Raw genomic sequence first — 12,828 nt, 5'->3', positions numbered from 1 at the left:
CTGGATGTGAAAGGAGTTGCCATCGCCTTGAGGAAACATGCCTCAGTTATGAGATTATCTCCCGCCTGGGGCCTCCTTCTTTGTCTTCTTTACATCTCCAAGAAATAGGTCTTTGCACAGGAGGTCCAGCAGTGTGCTTAGCTGGGCTGGTTCACCTAAAGGTGAGGCCTGCCGCCTGCCCAATGCAGACATTATTGGGTCCCGATCCGCACTAAACAACGCCAGTGCTCAAGGGACGACAGAGATGGAAATCTGGTCTCTGAGTGACAGACGGAGATGCGCAGGGCGTGGGAGCTGCGGTGCCCCTATCCCTTCTCTCCCTCTGCACCTCCCACCCCTGCGCACGAGTTCAGGCTTTTGCACCTGCTGTTGCCTCTTCCGGGGACTCATGTAACTGGCAACTTTTTGTCATTGATATCTCAGATCCAATGTCCCTTCCTCGAGGAAGCCTTCCCTGACCACACTCGAATTCCCCTGTCCTGACACTGCTCCCCGGTTACTCCATCACACCCTCTATTTTATTTCCAACATAGCTCTTGTCTCCACCTGTAACTGTCTCCACTTGTTTTGGGAGGTTTTGTTTGAGATTTATTTTTCTTTTTGCCAATTTGTTTCCTGCTGTCTCTCCAGCATCTAGCAAAGTGTGACAGGGAAGGTCAACAAATTCAGGGAAGGGATGAATTTATATTTTCAAAAAGTGTATTAATCTATTTCAGTTTAAAAAAAAAAACTCTTTGCAAACCTCATTTATTTGGAATTTGTATTAATTCTTGCAGGAAAATCAAAAGCTATCAGTTCATACAGAGTCTCTCAAAGACATCTTTCTACAAGTTGGCTAACCTGCTAGATAAGAGAACTTGTTTGAAAAATCCTTCACCTAACTATAAGGGGTGGTTTCTTTGTAGGGGTTAAATTCTACCACCCTTGGGTAAGGCAGGCACAGTCCAAATTATCCTTCAAAACCTTCAAATTGCCCATGAAATACAGGCACCTCATCTAGTGAAAACAACCGTAAACAGTAATATACATGTATTTGTGTGTGTCAGATTCAGGTTTCTACAACTTCTCCAATACTCTGCAGGTCTTGAAAGTTGAAACTTACCTTGTGAGTAGTCTGACCATATGTCCCAGTTTTCCTGGTGAAGTTACTAATAGCTTCTGACTTTTGGAAGTGTCCCAGTTTGGATGATATATCATACGGCCACTCTACCGTGAAGATCTCACTCCTGCCTATCTTCAGAAGAAGATAGAGTTGAAGGAAAGGGCATGAGTCTTCTAGCAATATGCTGCAGTCGATCACACAGATTTAAAAGTCCCTGTCCTCCAGCCATGACTGTAATAATTTAAAGGAATTAGTTGGGTGTTAAATGCTCAGGTTCCGAAGCCAGTCTTCTGGGTTAGATACGAACCCTGCCAATGACGAGCTGTGGTCAGTTTATATCACCTGTGAAATGGGAATAACGGTCACATATACCTCGCAGAACTTCAGCGAGAATTAGACGGGTTGAAACATACGATAAGTTAAACCTTAGAACAGTATGACAAGGGGCATCTGGGTGGCTCGGTTGGCTGAGGTCCGACTTTGGCTCAGGTCATGATCCCACGGGTAGTGAGTTTGAGCCCTGCCTGTGTCAGGCTCTGTGCTGTCAGCACTGAGCCCGCTTCAGATCTTCTGTCTCCCTCTCTCTCTCTGTACCTCCCCCACTCAGGCTCTCTCAAAGTAAACATTAAAAAAGAAAAAAAGAACAATGTGTCAAAACTGCAAGCGCTCAGAGCATGTCAGCAATAATCTTTTCAGACTTCATCCTATCCTTGTCTATTACCTGACGCCACACTAAACCATTCTTTTCTCTCTAATCTTTACCGCATGGATGCTGGCTAGATTTATCGCATGCACATTTTTGAGTCATACAGGAAACTAAGAGAACCATTTCTCAGTGAGTCCACCCTGCCAGTACTTGTCCAGAATTGGCAGATCACTGTTCGCCTGGTTGGGCACCAGACAAAGCGTTAGCTTCTACTTAGAGACCATGTGGTCCAAAATCACTTCACCTCACCTGGCCCTCGTTAGTTAAATGCTGATGTGTTTCATTACTTCATTGATTCTTAATTAATAATTGATTTTTAAGGTGAGAGATGTCACCATAATGAACTCTTTCACTATTGTCTGATGTCTCAGTAGAATCGTTTTGAAAATATTCAAACACATCTGTCTGATGTGTTCTGACTACCATGAACCCCAGAGGTCTGCGACCTGACAAGTTCATTTCCACCCAGTGGAAAACTAAAGTCTAAATTAGCAGGATACTGGGAGTGCTTCATGTACTAGGGAATTAGGTAGTTACTTTTTGACCCAGCACTTGGTGCTCTTGGGGGTGAATCCGGGACAATGGATGTTTTGCATTCATTCCCCCACTCGCTGTGGTCTATCTGCATGACTAGTCTGCAGTTTCTGGTTTTCCCCTACTGGGGGAAAAGTGGAGCTGGATTCTAGGACTGGAGCCTGGTTCTACACCTCAGCTCAGCTGGAGGGGTCTCTAGGATCTCCCTTACCTGCCAGCCTCTTTCCTGGGGCTCGACCCTGTTTTTGTTATCTCACACTATTTTGCAAGGATCCCCCGACCTGTATGATTCTGATCTCTCTACCAGATCACTAAGATTCCCCACAGTCTTCCCGTTGGCCCAGCCCTCTTGGATATTGACCCTTGCTCTAGGCAGAGCAGAACTGGTTATAGTTCCTTATTCTTAGTGATTTAAGAATGCTGTTTCTCCATGGAGGTCACCATATCTTCTGCCTCTGTTACAGTTTCTCCCAATTCCTGCTACTATTCACTTGTGCCCCCACTCGATGGAAACACTGGTGTACTGTGTGACTAGGGGTCAGGATACCGATCCCACCCATGTCAGCGGGCTTTGGACTTTCACTGTTTTGTCACATGAGGTTTTCATGAGTTTAGGACCTGGGTTGGCTGAGCCTACAGTCAGCAGATTTTTAGTCCTGTAAGCAACAAAGGCGGGGAATAACAAAATATTAATTTCTATTTCCCATGCATAAAGTTCATTGTGTTTTAAATACCAATCAACACTTCACTATCCACAGTAATAGAAGGGAGGAATGACATATTTCTGTAGAGCACTGTCCTAAATAGCATATGCTTTGGAGCTTCATTATTCTCCCCAACGGCAGATGTACTTTGCTAGTTATCTTGCGTTTGTAATTTTATTGAAATGAGTCTGCTTTCCCTGAGCACTGAGCCTTATAATCATAGGAGAAGACATCACAAAAGCTTTTTTCAGTGGCAGAGGCCAGACTTGGCTTAGATATTTAGACGAGATGCTTACTATAGGAAAATCCCATACATCTGTGAAGAGTCCGTTATGAGCACTTGAGACATCACATAACAAGAGCATATGGTGGAATCAGGGGCACAGGTGGGGTGTAATTTAGAACGAGGCATTGAATATGTGGACAGTTATGCCAATGGAATACTCATGGAATAACACAGGCAGAAAAAAGAGAACACATTTATCAGCGACGACCTGTTGCGATGTTGACATGTTCAAGCACTATGCTTGTTTACCTCACACTGAAAATAATTTTATAATAAAATAGGTAGTCAAGACGTTGATAGAGGGCAGGGGAAAAAAAGAAAGAGAAAAAGAGGAGGGGGAAGGAGAGAGGAAAAGCTCCCACTTGCTAAGTGTATCGCCAAGAATTGTGCTAAGCAATTTATGTGTATTAGCTCTGTGAGTCCTTGCCACGACCCTGTGAGGAAGGTACCATCACTGTCCTCATTTCACAGGTGGGCAATGCAGAGAGGTTATGCTGCATAAGAACCCAAGACAATCTGATTTCAACAGCAGTATTATTCCCTATTTTCTACCACCTTTCACAGTAGAAAGGGCAGTGATGTTAAGTATAACTTGAACAGAACATCAAAGAAGAGGAAACATTTCTTGAAGTGATTGAGATTTTTTTAATCTTGGACAAAAGATGGCGATGATTTGAGTGCTAAACGGAAACTTGGGGTAGGTCGTGGAGATATATTTATATTTTTGTTTTCTTGATATCCACATTTGTTTATCTGCTTTTATTTCCTATACACTACTTTTGAATTTTTTTTAATGTTTACTTATTTTTGAGACAGAGAGAGACAGAGAGCGAGAGAGAGAGAACATGAGTAGGGGAGGGGCAGAGAGAGGGGGAGACACAGAATCTGAAGCAAGTTCCAGGTTCTGGGCACAGCCCAGACCCCTACACAGGGCTCGAACTCACGAACCGTAAGATCAGGACCTGAGCCAAAGTCGGACGCTCCCATACAATACTTTTTAAAGCTAGGTTCTTTAATCTTTTTTTTCTTCCAAGATTTTATTTAAATTGAAGTTAGGTAAAATATAGTATGGTATTGGATTCAGAAGTAGAATTGAGTGATTCATCACTTACATATAACACCCAGTGCTCATCCCAACAAGTGCCCTCCTTAAGGCTGATCATTCATTTAGCCCATCCTCCACCCACCTCCCCTCCACCAACTCCCAGTTTGTTCTCTATAGTTAAGAGTCTCTTATGGTTTGCCTCCCTGTGTTTTTTTATCTTATTTTATTTTTCGTTCCCTTCTCCTATGTTAATCTGTTTTATTTTTAAATTCCACATGAGTGAAATCGTATGGTATTGTCTTTCTCCCACTGACTTATTTCACTTAGCACTAATACATTCCATCTAGCACCACCCATGTCATTGGAAATGGCAAGATTTAATTCTTTTTGATGCCCAAGTAATATTCCAGTGTGTGTGTGTGCGTGTGTGTGTGTACCACATCTTCTTTATCCAGTTCTACCTCCATTTTACTTCAATCTGCATTATGTACAACAGTAGGTCAATGCAGATTATGTTTTATATAAATGCCCCTGCTTCAGCAGAGGTGAACTGAGGGCACCTGGATGGCTCAGTTGGTTGAGCATCCAACTCTTGGTTTGCTCATGACTTGAGCATCCAGCTCAGGTCATGATCTCATGGTTCATGGGTTCGAGCCCTGCGTTGGGCTCTGCACTGACAGTGCGAAACCTGCTCGGGATTCTCTCTCTCTACCCCACCACACCCCCCCCCCCCCCACCGCCACTGCCCCACTCAAGCTATCACTGTCTCTCTCAAAATAAATAAATAAACTTAAAAAAAAAAACAGAAGGGAACTACATCTGAGGAAAACCACACGATAGAAAGGGAAGAGTCTTTGGGAACCTAGAAGAAGAAAAAGCTAAGAACACATATCAGCTATTGTTCAAGAGGAAAAAGCAGATAACACTTTGACATGCCAATCACCAGAGTGAAGTGACCTGTCAACGTTTTGTCAATTCTTATCATGGCTGTAACATTATCTGTGCTGTGATTCCCAGGCCATCACGAGGCACACACCTAGGAGCTACCGTGTCCATGTTATTCTAGGGATTCCACAAGCATCATTTTAAGACTAACTCTACCTCCTAGGAACGTCAATTCTGACAAGGGAGTGTCTGGAAATACAAGTAAGAACATATAACAAATGTTTTTGGTTGAAGTTTAGGTTCTAGAAAGAAAAGTCTTCCATTAGACAGGAACAAGAAGGGACTTGATCAGCCTCTTATGACCTTGGGTACTGAGACTCAGTCTGCTCCTCCTCATCAACCCTGGCCTTCTGGTCAAAATTGAGTCTCAGGATCTGCAAGCCTGAGGCCAAAACCCAGACAGTGATGATCACCAGCCCATCCGTCACGTCATGCAGATGGCCCTGTCTGAAAGGCAGCAAGTCTCGTTGCTTTGTAACTGCAGAAACTTTTATAATTCCCCATGTTGTACTGGTTTATATTAACTGAGCACCGTCAGTGAACAGGTGCAAGACATCTCATAAAGTGAACACGGTCATTCCCCAGTGAGTTCATAATCTAAAGAGTCGACTGTCCAAGGACAGGACGCCAGGAGAAACACAAGAGTCACACGCTAGGAGGCCCTGGTGTAGGAGCTCGAGCTCCACCTCTCTATAGCTTCTCCTCCTTTCCTCCAGCTCTAGCTTCCTTTTCATCATGACTCACCTTCTTGAAGGGAAGTCCCAAGGTCTGCATTGTTTTCCTTTTACCTAATTTCTTACAGAACGATTTCCTATAGGCCCCCCCAAACCCGCCCAATTCATGGTGCCAGTGTATCTTCACAAAATAAATGCAACGCATTTAATAAGAATAACTGAACCCACTATTGAGGGATTCTGCATCCGATGTGCTAGGGTATCACACATGTTCCCTTCCAAATGCCCTCACTGCATGGGGTGGCTGTGCTGCAGACCAGCATTCAGATTGTAGTCAATACCCAAGCACTTTCATGAAGAAGCGTCTCTGCAGAAGATAGCATTTACCAAAGCAGGGGTGGGACAGGGCAGGGGGATATACAACACGGCACGGGGTAGGGTAAGGATGCCTTTTAAAATATTTTCATCCTTCAAGACGGACTTCCAAAGAAGTACTCCTGGGATCGTGACATCCAGCTCTACTGTAGATTTTCACCGAAGGTTGAAATTTCCTTGACCAGTGCTGTCCAGCAGGACTTTCGGTGATGATATAAATGTTCTATATCTTCACTCTCAAATGTATAGTAGCCACCACTAGCCACAGGTGGCTACTGAGCACTTGAAATGTGACCAGTCCAAGTGAGGAACTGAATTTTAAGTTTTATTTCATTTTAATTAATGTTAACCATGTGTAGTTAGTGGCTACCATATTGGACAACGCGACTCCAGAAGAAAGAAATGGTTAAGCCATTGTCTGTGCCAGAGAACTATTGAAAAGTCCTCTCCCTGCTTCCACAGCACTCAGCATTGGAGAATAATGACAGTGTGACTCATGGTGATCGGGACCAGGGGGTGACGATTTGTAATTTCTTTCTGTCATTCAGTAAACTGTAGGAGATCAACAGCCGCCAAAGGCCTACATATGTTTATGACCCATGGATGTTACCTCATAAGCAAAAGCTTGACCTACATAAAACGCATTTGTCTTTCTCTTGTTGACGTATTTCACTTAGCATAATACTCTCCAGCTCCATCCCTGTGGTTGCACATGGCAAGATTGCATTCTTTTTTATGGCTGAGTAATATTCCATTATATATGTGTGTGTGTATGTATATATATATATATATATATATATATATATATATATATATATATCTCCAACATCTTCCTTATCCATACATCAGTTGATGGACACTTGCATTGCTTCCATGATTTGGCTTTTGTAGATAATGTTGCTATAAACACCAGGGCGCATCTGTCCCTCTGAATTAGTGTTCCTGTGTTCTTTGGGTAAATACCCAGTATTGCAATTCTTGGATCATAGGGTGGTTCTATTTTTAACTCTTTTGAGACACCTCCACTGTTTTCCAGAGTGGCTGCACACATTTGCATTCCCAGAAACAGGAGGGCAATGGCATTGTAATCTTTGGGGTCATCTTCTCCACCTGTCCAAAGGAGGAGGAGGAGGTGGTGGGAGGGAGGGAGGCAGGCATCTCAGACTGTCGAGTCAGTGACGCTGGATTTATCTTTCCCAAGAGCCGGCTTCTCTTTCAGGACGTCTCTCCAGGACTCCCACAAGGGCAATTTTCTTTTGCCCTTGCTCCCGCCCATCAAGGCAGTTGCTGTATCTTCTTTTAGGGGATTCCTCCCATTGCTACCCAACTGCTACATTTCCTTATCACGTGACTGTCAAAGACAATTAGGCAAACAAAACTCTTCTGCACTGTTTAAGATTCAGGAAAACTTTTCAAATCACCTTTGACAGCCACTGTGGTAGTTGTACACTGAACACCAACAAGAGAGATGAAACTCATGAGCTATGAATGCTGGCCTCTTAAAGAAAGAGTACGTTTTTATATCTTTTAATAAATAATACATTTTTTAAGTCACCTTTAATATTCACACCTACAACTGTTTCCTGAACTAGAATTATCTGAACAGTGTGTAAGAAGCGTTGGAAACATTTAAAAGGCCCGAGAGACGCAAGGTCTTTAATCTGTTGGAAGGGAGGGAGGAAAAACAAAAGCAGTGAATCACGAGGTTTCTAAGTGCTGGAAGCTTCTTTTCTTTCTGAGTTAGGCGGTTACAGATCAATTATTATAGTGAAAAAAGGAACCAAAAATACACTGGCGTCGACACCTTTCCTTTAACCTCCCATCTAGCCAACAAGCACCACAGGGCCTTGAAGCTGCACATCTTCCTTAAAGAAGAAATTCATTTTTCTGATCTCACCTTTTGTCAAGACAGGCTTATTTGTCTTTCTTTCACATCATTCAGGGACCAGTCTGCTGCGGCCAAACCCCTGCACCCTACTCTGGCCCCCTCCCACCCCAGTCTGATCCAAACACCACCACAGGATACCTCTTCCTGAATTTTTGTTTGGAAAACGATTAGGACTCAGTTCCTATTATATATAAGCTCCACTTTCCTTAACGAGCATTTGAAGCCCACTGTATCCTTATCCCAACCTCTCTCTCCAGCCTCACCACCGGTGCCCCTCCCTCCACACAGACAACACTGTGTAAAATAGCACTTCTCCACCTACAAGCGCCTGAGCATGCCTACGCCCAGTCCTCAGAGGTTCTTCTCTAGCTGGCCTGGGGTAGCTCAGACCTCTGTATTTAAAAAAAAAAAAAAAAAAAAAAAAAATTTTTAATGATTATTTATTTTTGAGAGAGAGAGAGAGAGAGAGAGACAGAGTGCAAGTGGGAGAAGGGCAGAGAGAGAGGGAGACACAGAATCCGAAGCAGGTTCCAGGCTCTGAGCTGTCAGCCCAGAGCCCATTGCGGGGCTTGAACTCAAAAGCAATGAGATCATGACCTGAGCGGAAGTGAGATGCTTAACCAGCTGAGCCACCCAGGCGCCCCATCAGACCTCTGTATTTTTAAAGGCTGCCCAAGTGATGCTAGCGTACAGGGAGATAGAGAAGCCCTGGTCTAGTCAAACCAGACTCTGAAAATGACAGCGTGGACATTTCTGCTTTCACCTCTTTGTGATTAATTAGCCCCTTTACGGCTGTGGAAATCCTACCCGTTCTTTGTTGTGCCCCTAAAACCCACCCCTCCATGAATCTCTGTCAGGGTTCCCCTAGCCCGAGGTTATCTCAGACTTTCTCCAAATTCTTACACCAATCTGCTCCACCTACACAATCTCTCATCGTGATAACTAATCAATTATCACTGATTTAAGGTCTGGCAGTACACAAAGTTCTTCTGCAAATCTTTCCTAATCTTTTCAGTTTACCATGTAATGGAGGTTTTATCTCCCCCAAGTTATAGATGAAGAAACTCTAGTTCAAAGAGCACGGTTTTTTCCCCAAGCTCACACAGCTGGTAAATGACAAAGTAGCACGCTGAGCCTGGGTCTTCTGAGCATCATGATCTGGTCAGAAATATTTAAAACAGGAACGGAATCAAATCCCTTGCCGTGCACAAACATCACTCCAGGAGCCTGTTAAAACGCACACACCTGAGTCCCAGCCTCAGCGATTCTAGCTTGCCTACCTGCACAGATCTCCTTGGGCACAACCAGGTAATTCTTAGGCAGGTGTTAAGGAGCCACATTTTGAGGAAAACTGCTCTAGGTGAATACACACCATATGGCGATGGTAGGAAAACTTCCAAAGGGCCATATTACCCATGTAAAATGATAATTCTACAATAATTAAGAATTAATTGAGGGGAAAACACTTTTTGGCCAGTTGAGATCACAGCCCTTTTGCCCAACAGTGTTTTCTTTGTAATTGTGAAAGTTGTTTCTCAAAACCACAGCTGTCAGTCTTCCAGACCAGCAGTGGGTTGACCAGATGACTGCTTGGCGGCCACTGCAAACCTCCTCCCCCTGAATTATGACAGGTGCACTGGCTTTATATTTGTCCTTGGGGAAGCACAGAAGTCACATGGAGGAGTTTATTTGGCTTGGAGCTTTCAAACCAAATTTCCCTCATGAGAGACTCTTCACTGACATTCTGCTCAGTTGACCAGGGTAATGTTTTATGGCTTCCTGGAAAACAAAAAACAAAAAACAAACCAAAAAACTCTGCCTAGATTTGAAACAGAACCACCTGCTTCTGTGGAAAATGTTTCCAGTATTTTAAATGAGACCATTTTACAACAACCTTGGCATTCTGAAGAAAATGTATCACCAAGAATAAAAACTGACACTTGGCCTTTTGGCATGAAACTTCTTCTGCAGGTCAAATATGTCAACAATATCCTGACTTACCTGTGCGAACTTTGTGTCGTCCAAGATTACTTGGGTCTATTCATTTCTCCAGCAGGACTTTTATCAAGGTTATTCTCTAACTGGAAGCAATAGATCTTTCATTCCTTCAGGGAATCTTCCCTCGCCTATGCAGAGTCATGTAGAGAAAGGACAGAACACTGTATCCGATGAGCCCTTGTGTCTAGTTTAAACTGAATTTTAAAAGAAGGCTCTCTATTCTCTTGAGCACCACTTGATTTTAGAGCTCAAAGAAATTCTGTCTTTTGCCCTTCCCAGTCCTCTGGTTTCTGATGAAGGTCAGGAGTATCTGGCCAGTAATAACAATAATACCGAGGATAAGCCTACAGGGTATTGGCAAATTACCCAGTGCTGTGTCTTGCTCTCTGAAAAGAATTTTTCCCACTCTCAAAACAATATTGAGGCCTTCTAGTGCTTTGGAAAGGGTAGTGGGAAACTAATTAACTTTCTGATTTCAAGCCAAAAGGGAGCTAGTTGTAGGTCAGACATGGCAAAATCCAATCCACATCTTTCTCCCCGTGCCCCAGGAAGCTGCCCTTCATGGACTGTATCACTGGGCTCCTTTGCTTTCTGGTTTCCTCTTCAGTTCAGCCAGTGAGGGACACAGGCAGAAGACTGCAGACAGGAAAAGAAAGAAGTAGGGGTATTTATTCCCCTGACTCCCTACCTGCTTGGCTGTAGATTAAATAGTCTGTGTTCTTCTATCAAAGGCCACTGCTGCTGTCAAGCAGCCCTCTCCCACGGCCACACTCTCCTGGTTCCAGAAACTATCCCCTCCCTCTGGTCTTGCTACTTCATGCCTGGAGAGTGTTATGGCTCCCAGCTGTTGCCAGCTATGGGGTACTTCTCTCCGATGATTTCCCTTAACCTTGCCCACACTTTTGTCACCAGCCCCTTCAGTAAACTTTCCCTTATTACCTAATTAGAGTATGTCATCTGTGCTGTTTGCTGGACCCCAACTTATACAGAGAGTAACCCTTAAATAGGCCATAACAATACTGAACTTCTTAGTAACCTTGGTGTAAAGACACTGGGGCTGCCTTTATTCAAATTTGGAAAGTAAAGAAAGAGAGCTCTCAAATAAGGTGATAAATAAGGCAGATCTGACTGATACAGATCTAACCTTATATCCCTAAAATAAATGCCTTCTTTTCAGATGCTGCAACATTCACAAAAACTAACTGTATGTTAGGCCACAAACCAAGCCTCAGTAAATTATTAAAAAGTAAAAACAGCACAGACAACATTCTATGATCATAAATGCAGTAAAAGGAGAAAAGTAAGGGAACTTTTGTAAAAATTTATTATAAAAGCAGAAAATAAATGTTTCCACTGTGCCTGGGAAATTTAAAGGTATTTTTTTGTAATTAACGCTTTGACAAATGGAAGTTGCCAGATTTCTTAAAATCAACCATGATGGAAACATGACGTTATCAGAATCTAAAGAAGAGCTTAGAGGACAAGGGAAACCAATACAAAAGGAAAATGAAAATAAATGAATTAAGCATGTGTCTCAAAAAGGAAAGCAGAAAGATGTCAGTGAGTTATAAAATAGAAAAACAGTATTAAGGAATAAATCCAATAGCTAATTCTTTAGAGAGAGAGAGAGTGTGAGCAGCAGAGGGGCAGAAAGAGGGAGATCCAGAATCCCAAGCAGGCTCCTGGCTCTGAGCTGTCAGCACAGGGCCTGACACATGGCTCGAACCCATGAACCGTGAGATCATGACCTGAGCCGAAGTCGGACGCTTAACCCACTGAGCCACCCAGCGCCCCCCAATAGCTAATTCTTTTAATTTTTTTAATGTTTAGTCTTGACACAGAGAGAGAGATAGAGCAAGAGCGGGGGAGGGGCAGATAGTGAGGGAGACAGAGAATCTGAAGCAGGCTCCAGGCTCTGAGCTGTCAGCACAGAGCCCGACGTGGGGCTCGAACTCACGGACTGCTAGATCATGACCCGAGCCGAAGTCAGACCCTCAACCAAATGAACCACCCAGGTGCCCCACCAATAGCTAATTCTTTAAAGAGAAAGTTGGACAAACTACTAACCGAATCAAGTGATAATGGGACAAAGTACAGAAACACAGAATAAGAAATGAGAAGAAAACGTAACCACAGGAAAAGAAAGTTAAAAGAATCATAAAAGACCACTTTGTTCAACCTTGTGTAAACAATTATGAAAACCTGAGGAAGAGAGAGAATATTCTAAGATACAACATCTGACCTCAGAGGAAGCATAAAAATCTAATTACATTTCCATAGAAGAAATAGAAAACTTGCTAAAGACTATCCCTACTCAACAAAACAAAACAAAACAAAACAAAACAGAAAGGCCCAGACCGCTTCATAAGAGTTGTACCCAGACTTCAAGGAGATCATCCCAATGCTATTCAACCATCTCAGAGCTTGAGGAGGGAGGTGGAGGGAAATGGGCAGGTGGAGAGAAAACTTCCATACTAGTTTTATGAAAAGAATATACCATTGACACTAAAACCTGACAAAGACTCCAAAGAAAGCTACAAACAATTTTTCTTCATGAATAGCAATGCAAAG

General features: G+C 43.2%; 1 long non-coding RNA gene across 1 annotated transcript; it reads right to left on the bottom strand.

Moving 5' to 3' along the window:
* Positions 1–7,150: 7,150 nt before the first annotated feature.
* Positions 7,151–12,400, bottom strand: LOC132660808 (uncharacterized). The gene is made up of 2 exons (XR_013550007.1): positions 10,261–12,400; positions 7,151–7,869 (listed from the first exon to the last, which is right to left on the bottom strand). It is a non-coding gene; the product is annotated as an uncharacterized LOC132660808 (long non-coding RNA).
* Between the last annotated feature and the right edge of the window lie 428 nt (positions 12,401–12,828).

Source organism: Panthera onca, chromosome D1 (genome assembly GCF_046562875.1).
Source record: "Panthera onca isolate mPanOnc1 chromosome D1, mPanOnc1 haplotype 2, whole genome shotgun sequence".
In the NCBI taxonomy this organism is placed as follows: Eukaryota; Metazoa; Chordata; class Mammalia; order Carnivora; family Felidae; genus Panthera; species Panthera onca.
This window is presented reverse-complemented; position numbering and strand designations above follow the sequence as displayed.